The sequence below is a fragment of the Neofelis nebulosa genome, chromosome 1 (assembly GCF_028018385.1).
Source record: "Neofelis nebulosa isolate mNeoNeb1 chromosome 1, mNeoNeb1.pri, whole genome shotgun sequence".
Taxonomy (NCBI): domain Eukaryota; kingdom Metazoa; phylum Chordata; class Mammalia; order Carnivora; family Felidae; genus Neofelis; species Neofelis nebulosa.
Window position 1 is genome coordinate 158353936 of NC_080782.1, and position 27689 is coordinate 158381624.

At 55.5% G+C, this 27689-nt stretch overlaps 1 long non-coding RNA gene across 2 annotated transcripts in view; it reads left to right on the forward strand.

Annotated features, from left to right (window-relative positions):
- The window catches only part of LOC131518820 (uncharacterized), a 67835-nt gene extending 40468 nt beyond the window's left edge, over positions 1 to 27367 (forward strand). Inside the window, exons 2-3 of one of the 2 annotated variants that reach the window (XR_009265298.1) lie at positions 20180 to 20305; positions 21124 to 22574. This is a non-coding gene — a long non-coding RNA (uncharacterized LOC131518820). Of the gene's footprint in view, positions 1 to 20179; positions 20306 to 21123; positions 22575 to 27314 lie in introns of those variants that run through there. The other variant, XR_009265297.1, reaches the window with a different exon arrangement.
- The last annotated feature ends 322 nt before the right edge of the window (positions 27368 to 27689 follow it).

Genomic DNA, 27689 nt, shown 5'->3' on the forward strand with positions numbered 1-27689 from the left:
ATCCCAGCACCTAGTAGGTGCCGGCACACAGTAGGTGCTCATGGAATGAACATATGCATGGGTGGCCAGCTCCTGTGGACCCTTCAGTCTCCCTGTTGGTGGGACTCTGGTGGGAAACAAAGTTTCCCTTTTAAATGCATTCAAGGGGCGGCTGGGTGGCTTAGTTAGTCAAGCATCCGACTCTTGATCTCAGCTCAGGTCTTGATCTCCAGGGTGGTGAGTTCAAGCCCCATGCTGGGCTCCATGCTGGGTGTGGAGCCTACTTAAAAAACAAACAAACAGAGGTGCCTGGGTGGCTCGGTCGGTTAAGCGTCCGACTTCGGCTCAGGTCATGATCTCACGGTGTGTGAGTTCGAGCCCTGCGTTGGGCTCTGTGCTGACCGCTCAGAGCCTGGAGCCTGCTTCAGACTCTGTGTCTCCCTCTCTCTCTGACCCTCCCCTGTTCATGCTCTGTCTCTCTCTGTCTCAAAAATAAACAAGCGTTAAAAAAAATTAAAACAAACAAACAAAAACATCCAAGTTACAAAAAAATCAGCTTAAAGTGAGCCATTACGTGGATACTGGTACAAAGGGCACAGTGTTCATGGTGGCAGAGGGTTGAGATTGGCTCATGGACTCCTTCCCGGAGAGGTAGGTGTTATCACCCCACTTTACAAATGAGGAACTGGAGACTGAGGGAGGTAAAGGGCTTGCCTCCAGGCCTCCTGTGTGCCCTTGAGGCTCGTTCTGCACCAAGAGCCTTTTCTCCCATGAGCGGTGAATTTGGGAGCAACTTTCCACATGCAAATATTCCATCCGGTCTATTAATTAAAATCGCAGCAAATAAACTATAATCATAAGACCTATTATTGGTGCGGATGCGCAAGTAATTGCCCTGTGCAGATTTAGACTGTGGGAAGAACGTTCGTCTGGGCTGGGATTTTTACCAAACCCACAGAGGTTGTGACATGTGGAAATAATGAGAAGCTACGGGGTGGTATCCATGTTCCCTCGGATCCGGTGGGGATGAGCCAGGTAGTGTGGCTTGAGATCATCCATTTATGTTTTCAGCTGGTGAGCATTTATTAGGCACCTACTGTATGCCGGGCCACATCAGTGCACTGGGAGATGCTGTGATGACCAAGACAGGTGGTGACTCTGTTCCTGGGGACCCAACATTCTCTTGATGGCAGACAGATGTTGAAAAAGAAGAAGAAGAAAAAAACCAACTAAACAGATTGATTTAAAATACTCTGGACGAAATAAAATGGGCCCAGGGCAGGGGGTGAGGAACATTTCACCAAGGGTCCTCAGGAAATGCCTTCCAAAGAGGTAATCTCTGAGCTGAGACCTAGAGAGTGAGTCGTGCAGAGATCTGGGGGGGGGGGGGGGTGTTCTGACAAGGGGAATATCATGTGCAAAGGCTCTGAGGCAGGAACAGGTTGGCATGGAACAAAGCGGGCGAAGGGATGAATGAGCCTGGCAGAGCCGTGATGCCAAGCCAGGCATGTGGATTCCATTCTGAGTGCCATGGGAAGCTAGAGAAGGACAGATGTGATTTGTGTTTGTGCGAGATGATGTGCCACAGTCTGAGTTGGCAGTAACCCCGACTAGGGTAGAGAAAGATCCTGACCCTCCCAGAAGAGATCCCCTCTGGTTCTCACTCCTGGGGGTGTCTCTGCACATCTAGCCTCCTCCAGACCCCTCTCCCGAGGCTGAACTAGCATGGAGACAGGGACAGACCTCTCAAGGCCGAGGACTACTATTTTGCATGCCCTCCCTGAGCCCAGGCTTCCCCTAGTGTGTGCTGTGACAGGCACATCTCCTGTAACCCTTCTTGTGTCTGTTCCCAGTGGGGGTCTGCTTTTCCCATTTTCCAGGGTAGGAACTGAGGCACAGAGACGGGCAGTCACTTGCCCAACGTCACACAGCAGGTAAGCGGTTGGTGGAGACCTGAACTGAGGAACTGAGGCCTGAGAACAGAGTCTGTGTCTGCTGTGCCCCCAGCCTGCCCAGCCCAGTCTGCCCTGGGAACAGCCCTCATCAGACCAGACAGACTATGTCTCTCTGGGCGGGGTGACTCCAGACCCCAGCCCTCCCACAAGGGCCCCACTGGCAGCCCGGCTCACCGGCCAGATCAGCCCCAGCCAGCCCAGAGAAGAATCACCTTCCAAATCCCCTCTATGGTAAGGACAAGCGGGTGACAGACAGGAAAACTCAGGCCCAGAGCCACCTGGAGACATGGGGAGAGGAGACCGCAGGGCCCGGGCTCCCAGGGTTAGCCTTGTCGGTGGTCCTGTCCTCAGGCCCCACCTGGCCTCCGGGTCTGGGGCCCGACAGAAAGAACTAGGACAGCCGCTCCCACCTTCTGGAGCCCAGCGGAGCCTCACTCTAGGCCCAGGCTCCCACATGCCCTTCAGCCCAGGAACGAGTTTCATAGGGAGGCTCCAGACGTGGCCTCGGGGCTTCATGTCCAGCCTCAGTCCCCATCGGTAACACAGGGTCTGCCTCCCAGGCTTCCAGGGTACCGTCCACAACACCGCTTTGAAACTATATCAGGGACTCTGAAGGTGGCACTTTTGTGCATGTCGGACGCTCGGTTCAGCGGGACCCACTCAGGATGCGGCCAGCGCCCAGCCAGTTACACATTGTGCCCAAAGGGTCGCCTTCACAGCATCCTCATTTTGTGACCTCTGAGGATGCTGGTCATCTTTGTGCAACACCTGTCTGGCGCACCCCCTCTTCCTGGCACGCTGCCCACGTCCACCCGTCTGGTACCCACGTAGGCCTGTGCGAGGGGCTGGGATGAACCTTTGGAGGGAAAACCGGACTGGAAGGAGCTAGAAGGCGCCCAGCGCCGAGGCAGGGCAGGGAGCTGGATTCAAACGTACATGTGACTCCGAACCTACGTGCTGGCCCCTGCAGAAAACAGTATTTTCCCTTATTATATTTAAGCATGTTGTAGAAATTGTGAAAAACAAAACGAAAAGGGAAATAAAGTTGGCCCGTACTTCCAACACTCAGAGGTGGCAACTATTAATGGTGACAGGTTGGCATGTGTCCTTCCAGTCATTTTTCTTTTTCTTTAAAAAAATTTTTTTAATGTTTACTTTTGAGAGACACAGACAGAGCGTGAACGGTAGAGGGGCAGAGGGAGGGAGACAGAATCTGAAGCAAGCTCCAGGCTCCCGGCTGTCAGCGCAGAGCCTGATGTGGGGCTTGAACCCACAAACTGTGAGGGATCATGACCTGAGCCGAAGTCAGACGCTTAATGGACTGAGCCACCCAGGCGCTCCTGGGCATTTTTCTAGCTGCGTGTTACGCTCACATTACAGGGCTCATACTACATATATACTTTGAGAACCTACTTTTTTTTTTTTAATTTCTTTTTTAGCATTTATTTATTTTTTGAGAGACAGAGAGAAATAGAACATGAGCAGGAGACGGGCAGAGAAAGAAGGAGACACAGAATCCGAAGCAGGCTCCAGGCTCTGAGTGGTCAGCACAGAGCCCCACACGAACTGTGTGTGCCCAGCCCCCAGCTCACAGGGCCATGAGCATTTCCTGAACACAGAGCAGCACTAATTCTCTATTCGCTTGTATCTTCATCCATAGAATGCTGACTACTCCCAATGTTGGACATTTACCTCAATATTTGTTTGGAGTTTTGGTTTGCTCATTGTTCTCATATTTAATGCTGCGATGAACATCTTTGGACATGAAGCTTGGTGCTCATTTGGAATTCCTTTTTGCTATGAAATGCCATTCTTATGTTATCTCAGGTCCTCGGGGAGGCAGGAGCAGGTCCTAACTCACTGTGGCAGCACAGGGCAGATGGCGGATCCCCAGGAAGGACCTGCAGGGGAGGGGCTGCGGAACGCAGCTTGCAGCTGTGGGCAGGGAGCTCGCCAGGCCTCTTCCCACTGCTCCAGCGGCTCCTTCTCCCTCTCCTTTGCTGGCCTTTGCTTCTGCCCATAAATATCCACATGCCCAGGGCTCTGCCCGGCCTTCCCTCCTCAACCCACTCTCTCCCTCCTGGAGCCGGGCCTCCAGCCAGATTCTTATAGCCCCCTGGATGCTTCTCCTGAGCATCCCCGAGGCTCCGTACCCCAGCACATCCAAAAGGGGCCGGGTCGTCTCTCCTTACACCCTGTACCTCTTCTTGGGTCCCCAGGTAGGTAAATGGCACTACCATCCATCCAATGCCCAAGCTAGGAACCTGGGTGTTGACTTTGACCCTGCGTCGCCGTCACACCTCACCCATACGTCTCCCCAACACATTCTTCTCTCCCATCCCACCCCTTGCTGTATACAGGGCAGAGAGAAGTACCGACTGTCCACCACAGGCCTCCAGACCTGCTCCACTTCCCTTTCTCCAGAGGCACTGTCCCCCTGCCTCTAACCTCTCCCCCTTGAACCCATACCCCGCAAAGGGATTTATTTAGTTTCATGTCCCTCCTCAGCATCCTTCCGAAGAAGCCCAAGCCCTTCAGTTAGTTGACACTCGCTGTTGTGCTTCTCACCTCCACGCCTTTACACATGCTGTTCCATATGGATGTAATGCCTTTCCATGCACTGTCTGCCTGACAAGCTGTTAGTCATCCTTTTAGACTCAGCTTCAACATCCTGGAAATGGAAACTTCCATTTTTCCTTCCTATATCCCTTTTCTCAAAGAACTTGCCCCTCCTTCCCTCATACCATACAGTTTTCTGTGTACCCTTCTATTGAAACAATCACTCAATATTAAAATATTCATTCAGAATTATAACTATTAGAAGGTACATGGATTAGGACTTTTGGTTGCAGGTGACAGAGTGCCCACTTCAAACTGGCCTAAATGAAATGAGATTCTCACATATCCCCAAAGCTTCAGGCATGGCTAGATCCAGAAGTTCCAGTCCTGACCCTGGACCTGTCCCTCTTCTGCTCTGAGTCTAGCTTCCCCCTGCATTGGCTTCCTCCTCAAGGGGCCCGACGGAAAGTGCTGGCTCATCCCTTTCAGATTTAAGTTTGAATTCAAGTTCAGAGCTTCTCTCGCGTGACAGTGTCAGTGAAGTCTGGGCCTGCCTCTCCTGGGCCCAGCTTGAGTGCCATGCCTGTTCTTGGGAGCAGAGTCAGGCCCACCTGAGCCCCAGACACTGAGAGGGATGCAGGGGTGATTGCCAGGAGGGGAGGCAGCTGGGCAGGGAGAGGTGTTGGCTGTCAAGGCCTCAAGATGTGTTCCCTTCCTCCGGGCAGGACACATGGCTTTTTATCTCACCTTGTACCCCCACTGCCTAGACTGGGCCAGGCCCAAAGCAAGAAGTAGTCAGCATTCTATGGATGGAGATACAAGCAAATAGAGAATTAGTGCTGCTCTGTGGTCAGGAAATGCTCATGGCCCTGTGAGCTGGGGGCTGGGCACACTTGCTGGTCCCCAGCCACACACACAGCCCAGCATGACTTCGCAGATTCCCATGAAGACCCAGGAGGAGACCACCCAGGAGACCAGCCTGTGGCAATGACATAAGGTGGCCATAGAGGACTGCTGTCCCCTTCATATGGGCCTGAGGCCTTTCCACTCTGTTTCCGAGGAGCGATGCCAATCACCAAAAATAGACACTGACACACACACACACAGGTGGATACACACACACACAGGCACACAGAACCCCACAGCTGAGGCAAGCGAGACGGATTCCTGAACAGGAAAGTGAGTCGCCACCCCCACAGTGACCACGGATAGCCCTGTGACCTTCCCCAACACTGGCACACGTATCCCTGGTCGTTTCTGACCGAGCTTACGAGCAGGGCCATCCCCGCTGCCCGCCCCGACGTCTGCCCTGTGCCCACCCTGCCTGGTGTCCCCAGCATCAGCCCGGGGTTTTCCAGCCAGGGACATTCAGACCCCTGAGGCCAAGGGAGGGCTTCAGGCGAGCAATTTTTCTTTTATAGCCCTATTTATCTGAGTATTTATTTGTGGTGTAACTAGCCCATCAAGTACACGATTTACCACAGTGACAGGAAGTTTCGCTTTTAAATAAAAACTATTTTTAGATTTAAGAAAACTATTAGTCAAATTCGTCAGGAGGGTGAGAAACGGGAGGTGCTGTGAGGTTGGTTTGGGGTACACCGCAGGCTCTCATCTCAGCTGGGGTGGTGGGGAGGTGTCACCCCCATCTTCTAGCTCCAGTTCCCTGCGAATTTCAGTTCTGTGAACTTTCCAGCATCCCGGCCAGCTCGAGAACAATAACCAGCCTGGTTGACACTTCTGGGACAAGGAGGCAGTACCAGGCCTTGGTCTAAGGGCTTTGCCCACAGTAACTCGTTTAGACCTTGCCTGGAGGCAGAAGGAGATGCCCTGTGAGCCTCAGTGCATAGATGCAGAGGCTGACCTTGGGTCACCCGCCCAGAGTCACATGGCTGGTGGCAGAGGTGGCTCCCAGCCTGGACTACCAGGCTACGTTGCCTGCTGAGCAGGTGCAGGTTCTTGGGTGGGGGAGAGTGGAGAGGCAGTATGTTAGGAGAGGGAGGGAGCCTACACCCCAAGGCACACTCAGACCCATCAGCTCTGGCTTAGTGTCTGTGGCTGGTTCATCCTACACGGGCCTCAGGACGCCTGCACTTGACCAGTGGTGCCTCTCGTTCACAGCCACGCCAGCCCTCCATCACGCTGGGGGGCTCTCGGAGGCTCACGAGTGGAGGCTCAGAAAGGCAGGGGCTGTTCCCAGCACCCTCTGCTCCTGCTAGTTCTCGCCCTCCAGGTGAGCGGGACACAGAGGCTCAGCCCCTGCAGAAGCGGACACACGGAGCAGCACCCCTCTCCCGCACCCCCTTTCCTGCACCAGCACGGCCCAGATGGAGCAGGAGCTTCTGCAGGCAGCGTCCTCCTGGCCACAGCCCCCTCGCTTCTCACGGGCCTCAGCCAGCTCCGGAGACCAGGGCCGTCCTTGGCAAGCCTGGCACAGCAGTGGGAGGGCAGAGACTGATGCCAGCCCTGTGGGCTTCCAAATCTCCATCGGTCGGGGCTCCAAATGGCCCTGAGAAGCAGCAGCCATTGCATTCCAGCGGCATGTCAGGGACCCCCTCCTGCAGCCGTCCAGGGGCCAGGGTCTTGTCTTCTCCCCAAGTACAGGGGACAGGGCACCTTGGTATTTTGGTGCAGTGCAGAGAGGGTGTCTGCCAAGCTTCCAGGAGTCCACACGCGTTTCCAGAGATACTTGCAGTAGGAGGCAGCTGCCTCCTCCCTTCCTCCGCTGCCTGCATGTGAGGAGCAGGGGTGGGACGGGGGCGGGGGTGGGGGGAGGCGGTTTCAGAACCAAATGAGGCCTGTGCACGAGCCTGCCAGGCCCCTCTCAGCAACAAGAGCCCAGCCCACGGCTGTGATCAGAAAAGCCTAGGATTTGGCCACTCAGCAAAGAAGAGTCTGGTTTAGAGATTCCATCAGTCGGTGCCCCGAGTGGAATGTTGACTGGGGAAAGAGGATCGCAGAAAGCGACGTGCAGTGTGATTCTGTTTGTGGGAAGTTTAAAAACATGTGCAAGCATCCCTGCCCTTTGTGGGCACCTGTCTGAGTAGGAACGCTGTATAGGCATGATTCACTCTGCAGTGAACTCACTGTGTAAATGTGAAGAGGGAAGGGCTGGGGAGGAGGCAGAAGAGAGGCAGCGACGTGGCTTCCATCAGCTTCGTGATGGTCTGATTCTTGTAGGAGGCCCTGCGGACAACAGAGTTTACTGTCTCTCTCTCTCTCTCTCTTTTTTCAGTATTTTACTTTTGAGAGAGAGACAGGTAGAGCACGAGCGGGGGAGGGGCAGAGAGAGAGGGAGACACAGAATCCAAAGCAGGCTCCAGGCTCTGAGCCGTCAGCACAGAGCCCGATGAGGTCTCGAACTCATGAACCGTGAGATCATGACCTGAGCTGAAGTCAGACGCTTAACCGACTGAGCCACCCAGGTGCCCCACTGTATCTCTCTTTATGACTTTTGGTGTATTTAAAGTTTTAAAACTTTCATAACTTAATATGATGCCATTTTTTAAGGTCCGTCCATGTAATTCTTCATATTTTCTATAGGCATATAAATGTAGCTAGCTAGAGACTTCGCTAAGTTCTGGAAGCATGTGCTCCAAACAGAGGACAGCAGTTACCTCTATGGAGGTGGGCAAAGGGAGTGAGATGTAGGGGTGCGGTGAAGGGGACTTCATTGTGTTGAAAGAGAAGAGATTTTCAGATTATTTGTGCAATTAAGGTTCTGTTTCTTTCCAATGTGAAGCTTACGCTAAAAAGGGAAAAAAAAAATCCAGGATTTGAAGGATTTGTGATTCTGAGCTTTGAAGAGGCAGAATGTTGACAGTTCTGTGTTTCCACGGCTAGAACGGTTGGTGGCTTGAGGACAAGGACTGGAGCTCCATCCTGCCCCCGTGGAAGAGGTTCAATCCCTGGGACTCCCGGGCTGCCAGCCTGAAAGGTGCTGTGGCCTGGGGATCTGTGGACTCTGTGTTCCAGCCCTTTCTGTCCTGCCTCTTTCCAAATGCCGTTGTGCCTCCTTTCATGCTGGGGACAGATGGGGGCACATGGGCAGCAGGGTGCAGGAGCCAGACATTCCCTGCGTGAATCTGCCTGTCAGCCTGCAGGTTGGAATTTTCCAGGCCAGGAGGGGAGTCCTGGGTGTGGAACATTTCCCCACCTGCTCTTTGTCAGCCACTTTCTCATTCTAGTCTGGGTTGCTTGCAGGGGGCCACAGACAGGTACAAGGTGTGGGTGTGTGTTGGGGGGGCGGGTTGTGTGTGCAGGCATTTCCAGAGGGGCCTTGAGAGTGAGTGGCGGCTGCAGCTGTCCCAACGTCAATTCCCTGCCGGGCCTTGGATCCACGAGGCTGTGTAAACACAGCCCAGGTGCCTACGCTCTTGGCGTTTGCTTCCGAATGCCATGTTTTAGCAATGTGCCCTATTTTGAAATAACGGCGTAACATACAAGAAACAGACATGCAAGTTTGTTTATAAGGAGAAAATGCCAAACAGCAGTTAATATGCAGAGGGGTGTCCTGCCCCCCACCCCGGAGAGGCTCCCTGGGGCACTGGGGCAGGAGAGGAAACCCAGGAAAAGGATGCTGGTGCCGGCACTGCAATCAGGGCCTGCCTGGGCTTTGAGCCTCAGTTTCCTCTTCTGGAAGATGGGGGTGATAAAATAATCCCCATGTGGAGGAGGCCATGCGGGGAGTTGCTAGGGCCCAGGCTTGGGAGTCACAGAGAGGTGGCTTCGAGTCTGCTCTGCTGCTGTGTAGAGGTGAGACCTCTCTGCGTAGGAGGGGAAATCAACCTACTTTGTACAGTGCCTCTACGAATTCACTAAACATCAGATCAGATCTGAAGCAAAATGATCCTCCTGAAGCCCTCGTGGTTGTAGCTGCTGCTATGTTTGTATTCTTATTAAAGTCTTGTCCGAAAATAAAAAACAAAAGAACTTGTCCAACTCCAGGAGAGACGGGGGGGGGGGGGGGGGGAGGGGGATCTGTAACATGTTAAGTCCACAGAAATACCAATTATGTCCACGACTGCATTATTCTCAGGGAGGGAAGCCCCCGGTGTAGGAAGCTTGGTCATTCAAAGATTTGTTATAGGAGGGTGAATCAGGAAGCATCGTGCTGTTCTGATGCCATTTACCAGTCACTCAGATGCTCCGCTCTACCCTGGCCCCATAAGGGACATGGAGCCAGAGGAACTGGGTCCCAGTCCCACTTCTGCCACCCAGTGCTGTGCAACTTCAGGCACATCACTCACCCTCTCTGCGCTCCATTTTGTCTACTGTCCAAAGGAAGGAACAAAACTTAAGGATGCAGGATCCCTCCTTCCCGTAACTTCAGTGAGTCTGAGAATCCAGAGAGAATAGGAAAAAGGGAATGGCCCTCACAGCTGCCCAGGGTGGGTGGGCTTTTCACAGCCATTGTCTCATGTGATCTTCCCAAAGAGGAAGATTTGCAGGTGCTTAACAGCCAGGACTCCAGAGCCAGACTCCCCTGGCATACCACTCACCAGCTCTGTGGCTCTGGGCCAGCTGCTAAACCTCTGGCTTAGTTTTCTCCCCGGAGAATACGATGATAATCTTATACCTCATTGACGTCGTAAAGATTATAATGGAAATAAGAATTATAGGTGTGTACGTATACGAGATAGATTTTGGATTCCTGATTTACAGACGAGCAAACAGACTCTGATCAGTGAAGCATCAGACAAGAAGACAGAGATGTGCGCGTGAAAGAGAAAATCTGGAGGGGAAAGGGTGGATGTAGGCCTTCTCACCCTCACATCCCTGTGGCTCACCACTTGCAGCCACTCTGGCCTCCTCAGTGTTGCTCAAACACACTCCGCTCCTTCCTGCCTCAGGGCCTTGACACTAGCTTTTGCCTCTGCCTGGAATGCTCCTTCCGGGGATCTTCCATTATTCAGCCCACACGTGCCCTCTTAGAGAGGCCTTCCCTGAGCACCCCATCTGATGTAGATGGCTTCCTCCTTCTTTCCTGCTGTCCCCCTCCCTTCTACCTCTTCGGCTTTACTTTTTGTCCTCCTCTTTACCATGTAAAATTATACATGTGACTGCATGTTGATTTCCTGTTTCCCTCTTAAGAGGTGAACACCATGAGAGCATCGCCTTATTCATCACTGAGCTGCCAGTCCAGAAACAGTAAATGAGTGAGTGAGTGGTGAAGGAACGAATGGGCTCCACAGCTACAGCAGAAATTCTCCCTAGCTCCAGGACATGGCCAGCACACATCATAACAGCTATGCATCTGTGCAGCTACTGTGTGTGACAAGCCCTCCTGGACCCCTGTGACGTAGCCATTATGATCCCATTTCACGATAGCATCAGTCGAGAGGCTCCCAGAAGGGAAGTGGCTTGTCCACAGCCTGGAGGCCCTTAGGGGTCAAAGCCAGCCTTGGAACCGGTGGGCCTGACTCCAGGGCGCCAGCCTGTTGCACTCCATGGCTTGCACGACTCCGTGCCAAAGGCAGAAAAGCCACCCTGGAAAGCAGCGTCATCGCAGGCTCTGGACAGCGTCGTGCATTTTAGCAAGGAGATTTCCAGGTTTCCAGAGCCAGCCAGGAAGGGGCCCTGGCAGGCTGTGGCACCCTCGCGCTGCGCGGGCACTCTCTGTCAGGCGGCTGGCTTTGCCACGAGGGCGCCACCGGGTGGCCACGCCTGATGCTGCAGTTGTCATGGCGACGAGCGCCTCGTGATTGGTCCAGCGCCGCCACACTACCTTGCTCCTTGGCGCCAAGAAGCGGTGGGGGGGCGGGGGGAGGCTCGCGAGCGCCCGCCCCTCCTCCGGATGCTGCCAGAGCAAAGCGGGCACAGATTCCCCCCAGCCCCCCCTGCTCCCCGCGCTCAGCCACCCCGGATGTGCGGGAGGGAAAAAACCCGAGGTGGTCCCAGGTACCAGCGAGGCCGACGCCCCCGCCCAACCTGGCGACCATGGTGACTGGACCACTTGGCAGGCTCTTGGGCATGGTGTGAGCCCTGCTGTGCCCGGGGCCCCTTGGAGCCTGCTGCTGTCACCCCACACCCCCTGCTCCCGCCCCAGCGGAGGAGCCCGCGGCCCCCGGAGAATGTGACTCGCCCCTCTGTTTAATTTTATTCCCTTCCACTTCTCAGCTGAGCATCCTGCTCCTCCTCTAACCACGCGGAACCTTCCCAGCTGGAGAGAGAGAGGGAAGGGGAAAATTGCCCCCAGACAGGATGGCTTGCAGAAGACGCTACTTGTGAGTATATGTGGCAGGTTTATACCTGAAACTCGGGCCTGAGGCCAGAGGGGCCCCAGCTGAGCTTGGAGCCAGAGTGGGGGCTTGGTGGGGGGAGGGGGGTTGCTGTGCAGGTGTCTCGCAGAGGGAGCTGGCCTCCGGGCAGAGGTTGTCAGCGTTTGTTCCCTGCAGTGGTGGTATTTGTTGGTGGTGACGACGAGGAAAAGGCTGTAAGTCAGCAGGTCTCCATTGGGCTGTGAAATTCCCTATCGCTGAGGGTACGTAACCCCCCCCAAATCCATATCCAGGGTTTTCAAAGCCACCACTACCATTTTGGCTTTTGGTATAGCCCTCAGCATGACTATTTGGAAGAAGCCTCTCCTGCCCAGTTCATCCGTGACTGGCAGTTCTTCTGTGCCTGATGAAAGGCTGGCAGGCAGGTCGGGGTGGGGACAGGATGCCGTGTCCTCCACGGACAGGTGAAGGTCCGGCCTGCCATCGAGAGCAGGGGCGTTGGTGTCCTTCTGGGCCACGCAGGTGTTCTGTGGGCTAGCGGCAGACCACTTGTCTGCTGGGCCTACAGCCAGTGGCAAAAGCTGTTAAACTCGGCACGGGGTGGTGACATCACGGGTCCGGGTATTTATGGAAACCAAAGTCTGTGCCTCATTAAGCTAGGCTTCCCGGGGGGGCATCGGATTAGAACGCCAGCTTGCCTCACGGCTCTCGGGGCTCTGCACCGTGCTGTTCTGGGGCGAGGAACCTTCGGTCTCTGGCCTTGCAAGATCCTTCCTCTAGGGCTCAGAGCTGTAGGGTGGGACACAGCTCCACATCTCCACCTGCCCTAGGCAATTTGCCCCACACCTCAGCTTTCGGGGCTGTTCAGTGACCTCAGACCTTGTAGGGTTAGAGAACAGAGTTGGAGCCTCTTGGGCTGGGCTCCATCCCCAGGACTAGAAAGGAGAAGCCTGGAGCTTCATTTAGGGGGACATCTTGGGGGCCACTCCAAGGCCTCACGACCCTATACCGTGTCAAGGACCTGTGGAGCTCCCAGTTAAGCAGCAACCCCACCCCTCCGTAGAGGGACAGCTCTCTCGCTAATGGAGCGTGAAGGAAAATAAACATACTTCTTGCCATGCGCCAGCAGGCCCCAACAGGAGCCCTGGGTGGTGGTGAAGGTGGCCTGTGTCTACGGTTTGCTGTGATGTTCATTTGCTTTTTTAGTGGAAAAGCCCACAGGTTGCGGTGCTGATGTGAACAGGACACCCCAGTGTTCTCTCTCACTCGCTGTGACAAGGCCCTAGCTGTATTTTTGGAAACAAATAGTAAATCCTTCCCCACCGTTGCTGCATCCGCCACCGTTGCTGGGAAGAGGGCCCTCCCTGGGCAGCCGTCTTCTTCCTGCCACACCTTTGCCCGGGCCCAGGAGCTGCCCAAGCCTATCTGCTCATGGTCTTGCCAGGGACACAGTTGCCATCCAGTACTTGCCCCAATACCAGTACAGACTGGTTCGGTCCGCCAGGAGCCCTGGAACCTGCACTTTAAGCTCCTGGCAGTTTCGTCTCCTAGACGAAGCCTGCCCTGCCCTGCCCGGCTTGCCTGGGGCTGAGCCGGTGCAGAGGGAGGGCCTGTTGGGGGGCTCTGTGCGCCCTGCCTCTCATTGGTGTGGGTCCCTTTATGCTCCTCCAGCTCTCAGGCTCCTACAGCCTGGTACCGTGACATCCAGCACCCAGGTGCTGCCACAAACCTATGGCTACCAGAGGTGGCAGAGAGGCTGAGGAGGGGGCGACTGGAGATGAGCCATTACCCCATTGTTTTTAGGGAAAGACTTGGGACCCAGAGCAGGCCTGCTTGACAAGGCTGCACAGCAGACACAGAGCCCTGTGTGTTTGTTCCCCGCTTCACCATGGCCCAGAACCAGGGCTCTCCTAGCACCTGCTGCTCGACCTTTGTTCCCAGAGCTTTTGATGCGGTAGAGGGGACGGGGGACGGGGGACGGGGAACGGCGTGTCTCTAGCTGTTTAACTTTCAGGGCAGCTGGAAACCCAAGCATGGTAGCGTCTGGCCGACATACCGTCGTACCATTTAGCTTCAGAGCCCTTTCCGCCCAGTTGCCCTGTTGGTTCTCACCAACTGTTCTAGAATGGGGGTGATGTTGATCTCATCTTACAGAAGAGGAAACTGAGGCTCAGGGAGGGTAGGAGCGTGGCCGAGGTCACGTGGCTGTTTCCTTGACAGTGGGGTCCCTCCCCTGGTATGTCACGTGCCAGACTCGACCGACTCGCTCCGGGGTCCCCGTGCGTGGCAGGATCAGGGTGTCCCGTGGCTTAGAGGAGCTCGTCCAGGTGGCCATCCTCTGGGTCCCCTGGAGCAGACCCTAAGAGAGTGTTATGACATTTGGGCTCTGTCCGACGGTGGGTACCCGCCGGGGGTGGGGCTCAGTCACTTACAGCGGTGGCAGAGTGAACAAGATAAAGGACGGCAATACGACACGAGCGGGAGATTTATTAATGCAATGGGGGGAAATCGCGAGGCCTCCAGAATCAGCTCCTTAATCAAATTTGCTAACAACTGAGATCATTATCATACTGACGGCTTAATTAATGGTGTCTTAATTAAGGTGAGCCCCTTTCAGACTGTAACTACACTTAACAGGGTAACCGCTGTCTTACGGGCACGTCACATCCTGCTGCTTGAACACGGAAAGCTGGGGCTACAGGGAGTTCGCACTGAGTGTGAAATTCACAGCTTCTGGGGGGTTGGGGGCTGAAGTGGGGCACCTCCTGCTCATTCGCTCATTCACTCTGGCTGGAACTTCCGTGACCCCTCACCTGACATTCCTCTATTCCTTCTCTGCCCAGCGCTGTCTCCATCTGCCCGCTGCCGTTGGTTGATTGGTTCACCTGCTAGAACGTACCAGGGCAGAGAGGTTGACAGTGTGTTAGCTGTTGCTACCCTAGCATCTAGAAAAGCACAGGCATATAATAACTGCTCAGTAAATCTCTGTTGAATGAATGAATTATGGCTCTGCAGCGGGCACTGCCCTAAGCAGTGGGGCACATTGCTGAGTAATAGATAGTTTCTGCCTTCTGGGAGCCTGAAGGCCGGTAGGCGAGACAGACATGAACAGACACTCTCAATACACAGTGCCAAGGGACGGGACAGGAAGATGACCCGGCGATGGGGAGGGTCACTGCGTCCTACAGCAGGCATGTAGTGTGAATGGGAATTTTCCAGGTGGTCAAGGAGGGAAGAGCACTCCAGGTACACAAATGTTAGGCCACAATCGCAAGAGTTTTGCAGGCATAAGCTCGTTTGACCTTCACAGTGACCCTGGGAGGTGGGGCTCTTATTATCCCTATTGTGCTGACAATGCCACTGAGTTATCAAATGACTTGTCCCAGGTGGCACCCGGTGAGGGGGTAGCACAGGGCTTGAGGCTGCACAGCCAGCCCCTAAAGCCCAGCTCCGGTGCTGTGCGTATACTAAAGGCTTTTACTGAAAGCAGCTACGTCTGGTCTGAGCCCCAAGCGTGAGGGAAAAGACAGAGACGACACTGAAAATGTGGGCAGGACCCAAGGCAGAAATCACCTGGAGTGCCAGGAGTAGACTCTCTCTGCAGGTAGTGGCCGGGAGGGAGCCATGGAGGGTCCTGATCAGGGGTGGTGGCCATGGTTCCATGGCTGGACTGTGGGGAAGTTGGAGGGGAGGCCAGACAGGGCTCTCATTTGTCCTTTTCCCATGCCCGTAGCAGGGCACATGTGTCCCCAGAGACTAGTGACGTCCTAGGGCCTCAGACCTCCACACCCCATTTGGACAGCCAGGAAAACTGCCGGTGAGGCAGAGGCTGGCTAAGCAGGGGTGAAGCTTGCTCCCTGCAGGTCTGCTAATAGCAGGGGCTGGGAGCCAGGATGCTCCTGAGAATGCCCCTGGATCACGGTCTAACCCCGGTTCTGTTGTGGTCAACAGGGGCCCAGGAGGCATTGTTGTTGGGTGCCGACTGAGCACCCACCGAGCTCATCTGAGGCTGCCACTTTCCCTTGCGTGTCTCACCCCACCTGCACTCCGGCTCCTGTTGTCTCTGTGTCACCTCACCCCTGCCCCTAGGTCTCTGAGGCCCTCCCAGGGTCTTCTAGAACAAGAGAAGGACATTCCACTCCAGCTCTGGCCCTGCCTGGCTCTGTGATCCTGGGCAGGCCTCTCGCCCTCTCTGGGCCTGTGTTGTCACCCGGAAGCAGAGCGGCAGGGTCAGCTCTTGCCGGGTGCCAGACCGCACGGGTGGCTGGGAGGAGAGGGACCGGTGGCTCCAAGAAGGGGAAGCTGCATTCAGACATCCTGAATCTTTCGCACCCACCCGAGTCTGCCTGTCATACGTGGTCACCGTGGGGTCATCGTCCACGCGCCAATTCATTCATCCGACCCGGTCTGTGTGCCAGCCCTGGTGGGGCGCTCGCAGCAAACAGCTGCGGTTCGGAGGGGCAGTGAACAAGTCCACAGGAGCCCAAGCCCTGGAGAGACGGTGGGAAGAAAGGAGGGCAGGCGCCGCGGAGCAGTGGGGTGGCCCTGCTTGCACACTCCCGTCTCTGGCTCCAGGGCCCCTACTGCCTCCTGCTTCTCCTGTCCTGCGCTGACCCCGCTGCACCCCACTCCTGCCCAGGCTCTTAGGGGACAGAGTTCACGCCTCCACATTTTGGCCCCTGCTGGTTCCTCTTCCAGGGATACCCTTTCCGCCCCTCACCTCAGGCCCCAACCTCCAGCTCGTGCCTCTTTCTGGACTCCCCAGGCAAATGGGTCCCCTCGCTGGGCTCCTGGATCCCCGGGCCTCCCCTGTGCCACACTACAGGGCCCTCTGTTGTCACCGACTACCCGCTTCCCTGTCTCCCCCACCAGACTCGGGGTGTCCCTTGCAGGCAGGGCCCCACTTTGTTTCTCGGTAGCCCTGCAGGCCCTGGCCTGGCAAGGCACCGACAGCCTTCTTCTTAAAGTTGTGGTAAAATACACACGTAGCATAAAATTTGCCATTTTAACCATTTGTAAGGGTGCAGCTCAGTGGCATGAGATACAGTCACAGTGCTGGGGAACCAGGGGGCTCAGTTGGCTGAGCACCGTCCTCTTGATTTCGGCTCGGGTCATGACCCCAGGGTCATGAGGTCAGGCCCTCAGTGCTTGGGATTCACTCTCTCCCTCTGCCCCTCCCCCCCAAATTAAAAAAATATATATTAAAAAAATACCTATATATATATATATATATATATACACACATATATACTCACACTGTTGTGCAGCCATCCCCACCATCCACCTCCAGAACCTTTTCATCTTCCCAAACTGAAACTCTGTCCCCACTAAACACTAACTCCCCGTTCCCCTCCCCCAGCTTCCGCCACCACTTACGTTTTGTCTGCTCTAGAGGCCTCATATAAATGGGATCATAGGTGGGGTATTTGTCCTTTCGTGACTGGCTGATTTCACTCAGCATTACGTCCTCAAGGTTCCTCCATGTTGTAGCGTCTCTCACAACATCCTTCCTTTCTGGGGGTGAATAATATCCCATTGTGTGGATAGACCGCATCTTCTTTATGAGTTCACCCATCAGTGGACACTTGATGCATCCACGTTTAGCTCTTGTGAATAACACTGCCATGAGCATGTGTGTACCAACATGTCTTCCAGACCCTGCCTTTGATCCTTTTGGTTACATACCCAGAAGTGGACATGCTGCATCATCTGGTAATTCTGTACTTAGTTTTTAAAAATTGTTTAGTTATTTATTTTGAGAGCGGGGGGGGGGGGGGAGGGCAGAGAGACGATCCCAAGCAGGCTCTCCACTCAGCGTGGAGCCCGACGCAGGGCTCGATCCCACAAACTGCCAGATCACGACCTGAGCCCATATCATGACCTGAGCTTAACTGACTGAGCCACCCGGGCGCCCCTATATTTGATTAATAAAAAAATTTTTTAGTGTTTATTTTTGAGAGATAGACAGACAGACACAGCGTGTGAATGAGGGAGGGGCAGAGAGAGAGAGGGAGACACAGAACCCGAAGCAGGCTCCAGGCTCCGAGCTGTCAGCACAGAGCCCGACGCGGGGCTCGATCCCACGAACTGCGAGATCGTGACCTGAGCCAAAGTCGGACGCCCAACCGACTGAGCCCCCCAGGTGCCTGTATATTTAATTCTTTGAGGAACCAGCGTATTGTATTCCACAGCAGCTGCACCATTTTACGTTCCTTCCAGCAATGCACACGTGTTTCAATTTCTCCGCATCCTCAACAGTACTTGCTATTTTGTGTTTGGGGCTTTTCATAACAGCCATCCTCATGGTGTGATGTGGTCTCGTTGTGGTTCTGATCTACCCTTTCTTTGATAAAGGCTGAGCGATGCAGGCCTCGCACTTTCTGTTGGACCACTTAGCTCCGGGGACCCCTGGCGTTGACTCAGGAGGGGTGGGACTGGCTGGGCACCTGCCAGTGCCTCCACTGCCTTCCCTGGGGTCTCTGTCCCGGGACAGAGGGGACATTCGGGGGGCTCTGCGCCCTCCATCCAGAACCCAGTCCTTAGGACATAAGCATTCCAGGGGGATGGGCTCTCTGGGGGTGCCTGGCACACAGTAGGTGCTCAAACAAATTTAATCACACAAGTAATACCTGCTTCGATCTGGTTTTTTTGGTGATCATTTATTCATATAATTGAGAGATAATTCATCCACATGGAACAAAACTGTCTGTACACAAGAGCACCTGGGTGGCCCAGTTGGTTGATCGTCTGACCTTGGCTCAGATCATGATCTCACGGTTTGTGAGTTCGAGCCCCGCGTCGGGCTCTGTGCTGACAGCTCAGAGCCTGGGCCTGCTTCGGATTCTGTGTCTCCCTCTCTCTCTCTCTGCCCCTCCCCGGCTTGCACTCAACAGAGTCCCTCTCTCTCTCTCTCTCTCTCTCTCTCTGTCTCAGAAATAAATAAACATTTTTTAGAAATGTCTGTACCCAATACAAAATCAATTCCTCCCTCCTTGTCCCTCTACTTAGAGGGACACTGCTGTGTCTGCTTCCTTCAGGTCCTTCAGGGAAGTTCTGTGTATTTGCATATATGCTTTATTATTGAGATGCCCCGGCTGCCAAGCCAGTTGCATAAAGCAGTTTCGTTTCCAATCACTACTTTGAAGTTCCGGATTTAAGCCAATTAAAAGCTCAGTTTGGAGGACATGGTGACCAACGGGCCCTTAAAGGAAGCAGCAGTCTCCTGATGGGAAGCCCTGACCCACCAGGCCTCAGGGGAGTCAGTTCATCATAGCTTCACCATTGTCACCTTGGCTGACTCTGTCCAGATCAGCCCTATTGGGCACATTTATTAGCTCCTGTCCAGCACCGGGCCTGGGCTGGATCCTGGGGGACCACAGCCCCTGCCCCTGGGGAGAAGATACAGGTGGAACTGTCCGTGTGGGGACAGAGAGTGAGTTGTGGGGACTTTCAGCGGGGCCGCACTGCCTCCTTGGGGCCATTGGAGATGTTAGCAGGCATTATGGGGGCCTCAAGGAAAGGTGTGTGGCTGGCAGTTGTCAGAGGTCTAGCTCCGTGCACCGTGTGGGGCAGGCCTGCACAGCCAAGAACCTGCGAATGTCTAACCCCAGATTCACGGGATTGAAAATCCGTACGTAATTAACTGAGCCTGGGACCTCACTCCATTCGACATCCGAGCTACAAAATGCATTTTATATGCATTTGATTGCATATATTTGATTTATATGCATATGATTTTAATATACATTGAGTTTCCCAGGAACACACTGCTCTTCTCACAGTCGAGGGCAGATCAGACTTTGGTATGTTCAGAGTTTTGCCAAGTGCTGTCACCATTCAAAGGATCCCGTCACGGAGGGCAGCATCCCCTGTGGCACCGACTGGCGGGCAAGCCCCTGCATCTGTTTGGGTTGGAGCCACCGTCGTCTAGAGAGGCAGGCAGCTGACTTCCTCATTTGCCCTGTGGGACAGCCAGACCCACCGCTATCACACCTGATGCCTGTCACTTCCTTGTGGGTCACTTTGCTCCCTTTCTGTGTTGTTACAGTGAGGGCATTCTGTTGACTTTTGTTTTAAAATATGCATGTAGATAGATCCGTTATTTGTGAGCTCTGTTTCAGAACAGAGAAGGGGGTCGCAGAAGGTTTGGGTTGTAAAAGAGAGGGGTGGACGAGGGCTCCTTGCAATGGAACGGTTGCGTGTTTTGACTGGGAGGGTGGGTATGTGAACCTGCACGTGTGATGGGAGGACATGGAACCAAACGCACACGCGCACACATGGGCACACGCACACATGCAGACGCATGCACATGAGTAGGAGTAAAACGGGAAATCTAGGATGATGGACGGTACAACGTCAGTATCCTGGTGGTGATATCGTCCTCTACACATAGGATTTCTCTCTGTTACTTTCAGCAACTACCAGTGAATCTACAGGGGTCTCAAAATAACAGGTTTAACTTTTTAAAAGGGCTGAGGACCGGTGCTGGGTCTGATGGGCTACTACGAGACAGGAAGACCAGCAACCCCCTGTCTTGGTCCTTCCAGGAGAAGCCTGTGTGGTCACTGACCTCTGTCGCCCTCCCCTCCCTGACAGGTGAGACCCCTTGACCTCTCCCCAGCCAGGGGCACGGGGACCTGCTTCCTTCCCTATCCCAGAAAGACAACATAGGCCCCTTTTGCTGCCAGCCGGTGCCTGGTCAGCCCTGGGAAAAAGGTTGAGTGTCTGGAGCTCTCCCTAGAGACCCTCACCCCAAAGCACCCCACCCTCCCAAAGCCTGGGCCCAGCCCCACCTAGAGGCTCCCCCAAGTGGGCCTGTCTGCTCCCCTGTGCCTGCAGACCGTCCACTCCCTCCCGCTCAGCCTCTGCCCAGTGCCACCTGTGTGGGTGATAATACAGCCACCTCATTCTCCCTCTGTCCCCTCTGTCCCTCTGTGCCCATTCTCAGGGAGACACAAATCAAACCTTCGTTCAAATGCCATTTGAAAGCAAAAGTGTAACCCGGCCAACTAAAACAAAAAGGTTAAGGGGATCGAGTGTTTTTGATGAGCCTGTCATCCTGCAAATTGACTATTCAGTGAATGGGATTTTGGCAAATTGACTTGTCACGGGTCGAGGGAGAGCCAGGACGAGGCCGGTGAGGCTGGGGACGGCGGGGCTGAAGCCAGACCGAGTGTGGTGTGGGCTCAGGGCCCGATCCACCTGGGATCTCGGGGGCTGGGCACCCTGGACAGACCCCAGATGGAGGACTTTGGCCTCCCGCTCTCGTCCACCTGAACTTCTGGGGATGAGCTGGGGACACGAGACCTGGGCCAGAGATGCCCCGAGTCTCCCAGTCTCCAGTCACGCCTGACCTTGTTGGACACGGGTGCATTGGCCTGTCCTCAGAGTGACAAATCATCCAATTGTGACAGGGTCCCACTGGAGCAGCCTCGAAGCTTAGCGGGCAGCCCATCTGAGTGTGGCTAATTGCAAGATGTTTTGTTGGCTTCGGCGGTTCCATTCCTCGTCAAGACGGTCCCGGCATCTGTTTGGAATGCTTAATAAGGGAAGTGATGCATTTTTAATCACCACAGCCCTCACTGAAAATCACAGCCTGTGTCTCGCCACGCTTGCTGGGCCCTGCGATAACACAGAGAGCCTTCCTCACATTTGCTCTCATTATCGAACAAGAGAGAAACGCCCGGCTTCACTCCGTTGTCACCCAGATGGCTGCAGGCACCTTCCAAGTCCCTCGATCCCCCATCCTGGGTCGGCTTCAGTCCCCGACAATCTCCAGGGCTGCTGGGTGATCAGGCTGCCTCAGAGGAGCTCCCTGAGACTGGGGCGGGGGGTGGGGGGACAGCGGAGCTGGGAGGGGGCACCGTGTTGGCATTCTCGAGGGCTTTTCCAATATCACCCCCTGCCACAGGGCCCAGCCACCCTCCAAGAAGTTGCTCAGATGGAGCCCCGTATCTGCCACCCGGTGGCAGTGGGGCTTGGGACAGATGGCTTAACCTCTCTGAAGCTCAGTTTCCTTTTCTGTCAAGTGGGGCCAATAATTCCAGCTTTGCAGGGTAGCCATCGGGATTCCGTGAGGTAATAAAGCACATGGTGGATCTGTGACCCAAAATACTGTTCTCGTCCCCTGCCTTCCCTGGATTCTCACCACGCAGAGAGAAGCTTTGGGACACACTGGGGCTTAAGGAACATGGACATCTGGGAAGGGAAGGAAGCCAGGCCGGGGCTGGGGAGCGGACTTAACCCAGGAGCCCTTGGGTGGCAAAGGACAGAAACTCGAGTCAGAAGAGATTTGAATGGTTACTATCCGGGCACAGCCCAGGGGTCTGCTTCAGTGTGGCTGGTTCCAGGGGCTCTAATACTCTGCTCCCCTGTTTGTCTGCCCCTGGGGTCATGTTCTCCTGTGGGAGCTCTGGCCTCCCATCTCACTGGTCAGCCCTGGGGCTCATGGCCACTCCCGAAACCACCTCCATGGCCCAGGGAAGGCTGTATGCCAGTCAGCTTGCTTCTGTCACTTGGCTGCCTCTGGATCTGGGCGGGTGGGGTCAGCCCCACCTGACCATGTAGGGGGAGGATTCACTTGTGTGTGTGTTTGTGGGGGCGGGGCAGTAAACCGAGGCTACAGACAGCCCACTGAGTATATTTGGAAGCAGAGGGCAACATAGGCCAAGCTGGCCGCCTCAGCTGGGGCATATGCACACAGCTACCAAAGCCACAGGTAGGCACAGGGATGCCCCCCTTCACCCAGGCGGCCGGCCTCTGGCCCCAGCACAGAGCCTGGACTCACTGACCCTGAGTGCCAGGGGCTCTACGGATGGGAGGACAGGGTTTACCCCTGGGTGTATCTACATAAATCCTCAGGACCGCCCCCACCCCCATGCTCGATGCCCGGGACCAGCTGACCTCCCACCCCAGGCTGCCGCACCTCCATCCTTCTTAGCCAAGCTGGGATCTATAAACAAGAAGTCATTTTTCTTACCATTTCATCTTTGCTCTTTTTCCCAGTAGTATGTATTTAAAAAAAAAACACACACACACACACACACTTTTTTTTACGCTGCCTGGGGCACCGTATATTTCCAAAAAAAAAAAAAAAAATTGTGTTTCACATCAACCTCACATCCTTTTTAACCAGCACCTCAGGGAGGGGGAAATCCTGTCTGCGCCTTGTCTCCCTGGAGGGGAGCAGCCTGGGGGAGAGGCAGAGTCAGGGCTGTGGGGCAGGCCTGCCCCACATCTGTAAGTGGGCCATTCCCGGGCCCCTGAGGCCAGAGTGAGGACTCACAGAGATGACTTCTGGTGGCACAAAAGGGTTCTCAGGGGAGAGCAATTTCTCAGCAAGGGTGAGGCCCTCAGATGGCCTGGGCTTCTGCAGCCAGAATGTACAGGGCCCGAGATTTGTCCATGGCGTTTCCCAGGTTAGAGAGCGCTCACTAGGAGGTACCTATGAGGCTCAGAGCCACCAGAGAGGCAGAGCAGGGTCTGGAGGCTCTTCCTTAGAAGAAGAGCTTGAGGCTCCAGGAGGCACGTAGCTAGCCTCAAGGCCCCTGTGGGCTGAAGGGGATTCGGGCCTGGGTAGTCCGGGTCCGGGTCCGGGTCCGGGTCCTGCACTCAGCTGATGTGTTCCCTGGACCAATTGTGGGTTCCGCCTCCTGTTCTCAGGGCTGCTGCTTCCTCCTGGAGCCTAGGGGTAAGGATCTGCCAACCCCAGAGCACCACGGGCAGGGTGGGTGCTGCACGGGCCAGACACACAGGGTGTCCTCCCCTCCAGCAGCCTTCCCCAGCCGCGCTGTGCAAATGGCTTTGCCTCTGTAGACACGCGCTTAGCCTGTCATCAGGCCTCAGATAGGTATCCCTACCAGGCAGCCCCAGACAGGGACATGAGCCCTGAGAGGACAGAGCTCTCCCCCAGGGTCACCTAGCCCATCAGTGGAAAGCCAGGGTGTGGACTCTGGCTTGGGGACAGCAGGGTTGCTCACCCCCTCTCCTAGGGCCACATCTGTCTCGCTGACATTGCACACATATCGGGTCATAGGATCTCGGGGCCAGGCCCTCAGGAGCCTTCCAGCCTCCCCCTACTTGCTCCCTCCAGCCACACCCCCCTCCTTTTTGTGCTCTGCAGCTATCTCTGTACTGACTGAGGGACCAGAGACCCTGGGGAGCTATGCCCAGGAGGTGGCACTTGAGCCAGGCCTTAGTGACAGGCCAGAGCCTGACGCAGAACAGCTCTCGGTGTTTGTCAGGTGAGAGAAGGATGTCCCACGTTGTCTCCTTCAGCCTGAAGTTTGTTGTCTGTCTCTCTTTCTTTCACCCAGAAAGCACTGTCCAGAGGGTGCTCCCATGCCAGGCCTGGGTTGGGTGGGGCAGGCATTATGGGAAGTGCCAGAGGTGGTCCGAGGGGGAGGCCAAGGCAGCTCATGGAGCAGAGTGTCCAATGAGGGTCAGCCCGAGGCCGGGGGGGGGGGTGGGGGGGAAGGGGGCGGGGAGGGAGAGGAAGGCATCAAAGGGGTCACAGACTATAGTACTCAGGGGTCTGCCTTGGGGGTCTGGGTGGGTGGCAGTGCTATCACCAAAATGGGCCCCCCCCCCATATGGGAATTGCTGGTACAGAGAGGGGAGCTGGGGGAGGGCCTAGCTGGGTGTTCTGTAGGTTGGAGTCTGGGGAGGTCAGGGGCTGGGTCGGACCGCCACTCTCACCCTGCAGTGGGGACACTGCCTCCATCCACCCACTCGGCTGAGCCACAGACGGACTCTGCCTGCAGCTGCTGCAGCCACCAGCCCACCCCGTGGGCCAAGGACACCCAAGGCCTTCTGCCTGGGCCGTAGCCATCTGCCCAGAGAGTGCTCTGTGTCCCAAGCAGAGACCAGCCGTGTGGGGGACAGAGCTGTGATGGCATCTTGCCACCCCTGAAATAGAAGCCCCCACACACTGAGCTGCTTTCCTCTCCAGCCCCTCCGTCCCATGAACCCAGGGTGTAGGTTAGGGCTCCCCTTTTATCCAGACACCACCCCCCCATCCCCCACTAAGGCTTCGGGGCCCTCTACCGCCCTTGAGAAGCTTGGGGCACCTGGGTGACTCAGCCATTAAGTATCTGACTCTTGATCTCAGCTCAGGTCTTGATCTCAGGGTCGTGAGTTCAAGCCCCGAACTGGGCTCCATGCTGGGCTGGAGTGGTGGTATTGGGGGGCTCAGTGGGCCTCCTTCTCCAAGCCAGGCTTCGTTCCTGCAGCAGATGCCTGGCCTGGCCCCGTGCGCCACATGAGGGACCCTCACCTTGAACGTGCACAGCTGGCTCCCGCCTCAGGCCTTTCCCTTGCTTATCCATTACACGGAGCCCCGCCCTTCAGAGCCAGCGGTCACTTCTTCTTAGGGGCTTTTCTTGGCTAGTGTCTCTCCTGTCTCGTGCAGCTGCTCCTACTTTCTGTACTGGTCCAAGCGGCCTTGTCTGTGCACATATCCTTATCTACTTTTCTGGTGTGCCCCCTCCGTCCACACGGACAGTGATGGGTCTGTCTTATTCACTCCGTATCGTCCTGTGCTCGGAATAATGCCCCTGATCACATCCGGGAGCCTCTGTTTTCTCATCTGTGAAGTGGAGATAAGGACATCCCACATCGCAGGCTGGCTGTGAGGGTGATGTGAGTCAGTCCTAAGCTCTTAGAGAGCCTGGCCCAAAGTGGGGAATGCATGGTTACTAAGTGGGATGAATGAATCACTGTCCCCAAATGGCCTGACGCACCCCCCCCCACACACAGAGTGAAGAACCACTTCTTTAGACAAACACCCTCATGGTGCAGGCAGGGAAACTGAGGCCCAGAGAGGGACTAGATGCCCTCGGGTCTCACCCAGGGCCCCTGCCTGGCCACCCTGATCTCTCTCCCCACACCTCTGCCCAGGGGGCGTTGCAAAGAGACACATCCCACCACCAGCAGGGAGTTATCCAGACTCAGGCTGAGCTCCTGGGCAGAACTGCCTGGCAGGACGGAAGGGCACAGAGGCCAGCCTGGAGATAATCGTCTCACTGTGCCGCTGGGCAGTGGGGCCTCAGGCTGGCAGGCAGGGCTATCTGGGGCCCAGAGCCAGGACAGGAAGGCAGAGGGTGGGCGGGCAGGAGCCCTCTGTGGCCTTTTCAGAGGGAGGCCCCAGGTGGGGTTTGGGGGACTGGGCAGGACAGCCCGGGCATGAGCCAGCATGGCAACGCTTCACATCCGTCTGTTTACAAGGCACCTCCAGTCTGTAAGCTCCCAGGAGTCTCATTAACGGCCTCTGAGGCGGGAAGATCAGCCCCGTTTCATAGATGAGGAAGCAGAGACTGGGGCAGGATCATTTCGCTTGTGAGACCAGAACTGGGAACCCCAGTCGGTGGGCAAAAAGCCTCACGCCTGAGGGATAAGGGCACCTTCTCTGTGTCTCTGCTTCCACCCCCCCAGAGAGGCACCCTGCTTACTGACTCGGGAGGCCAGTGGTGAGGGGCGAGCCCCAGACCTGGCCCTGGCTGTTAGCTACTTTCTCCCCGACAGCCGGTGGAGGGGTCAGAAGCACAGACCTGGTGCACCGTTGCTCACACAGCCTCTGCGGCATGTCTCACGGCTGATTCCTGTGGACCTGGCGTCGAGTAAGGGCATTCTGCGTGGGGCACAGTGCCACCCAGCACCTTCTCCCTTGCGCTCATCTCTGCCCCAACAGAGAAACTTCTGGGGCCCCGAGATGGCCAAACACTCACCACCACTGCCACCAGGAGCGTGTTGACCCAACCTCTTGGGTCAGCGTCTGTGTGTACCCAGAGACATCAAAACACTCCCACCCTGTGACCCAGAAATTCCAGGAATGGGTCCTAGAGGAACATCCCAACCTGTTCACAGAGGCCGCATTGATGGGACGGTCCCGCAGCTTTGTTTACCAGGAGAGGAGAGGTGGACTTAAGCCCAGCGCCCAACTGGGACGATGAGGAGCCCACAGGGGTTCCAGGCAGCTTCCAAAGGGGTGACGTGGAGGGATGTTTGAAGACCTAAAAACATGCTTGAGACAAGTGTGGGGTGAGGGGGTGGATGTATTTTATAGAATAGAATGTATTTCTGTGTAACCAAAAAACATATATACGCCCAGTCACAGGCACACATTTAGAGAAAGGCCCAGCCAGAAAGTACCCTCAAATAGTTACAATGGTTAGTCCCTAGAGAGCTGGGACGGCGGATGATTTTATTTCCTTGTTGTGCTCTGCTGTTATTTCTACACTTGGTGCAGTGGGCATTTATTGCTTATTTAATGAGAGGGAGGGGGCCCTGTAACTGGGAGGGGTACGGCCTTCCCCACCCCTTTGGAGACTGACGTAAACTCCACAAATAGGTCCATTCCAGGGCCTGCGACACTCTGGAGCTGGCTTGCCTCAAGTTCCCTCCTGGGTCATGCCCTCGCCCTAGACATGGACTTAGCCACTCACTGCTCTGTATGAGACAGTAATACCTGTAGAGGCTCCCATGGGCTTTGGGCTAACTCCCTGCTGGAGGGGGCTCCCAGGAGGGGTCCCCTCCTATGCCATGTGGCCTCCAGAGCCTCCTTCTCCCCTCTGTCTCTGCTCTCTGTTTTCTCCCCATTCCTTCTCAGGAACAGACAAACTTCCCCCTCTGGCCTGAGACACAGTAACTCCAAGCCACCTGAGCAGCCTGGACCCCACCACAGAACTCTGCAGGTAGCCCTTCCAGAAAGCGCAGGCTGCCCAGAATTCTTACAGCAGGGACCATGTTCTTTTTAAAACTGACAGAACTTCCCAAGTTCGGAAGCTCCTAGGGGATTAGCTGGTCACACATCAAACCCATCCGGGGAGCTTTGAAAAATGAAGGTGCACGCGAACAGACATTTCACCAAAGAAGATACGCGGCTGGCAGGTAAACACACGTAACAATAATGGTCGACAACATGGGCCATCAGTGAGATGCACCCCAAAACCACAGTGAGCTCTCGCCCCGTAGCTATTAGAGT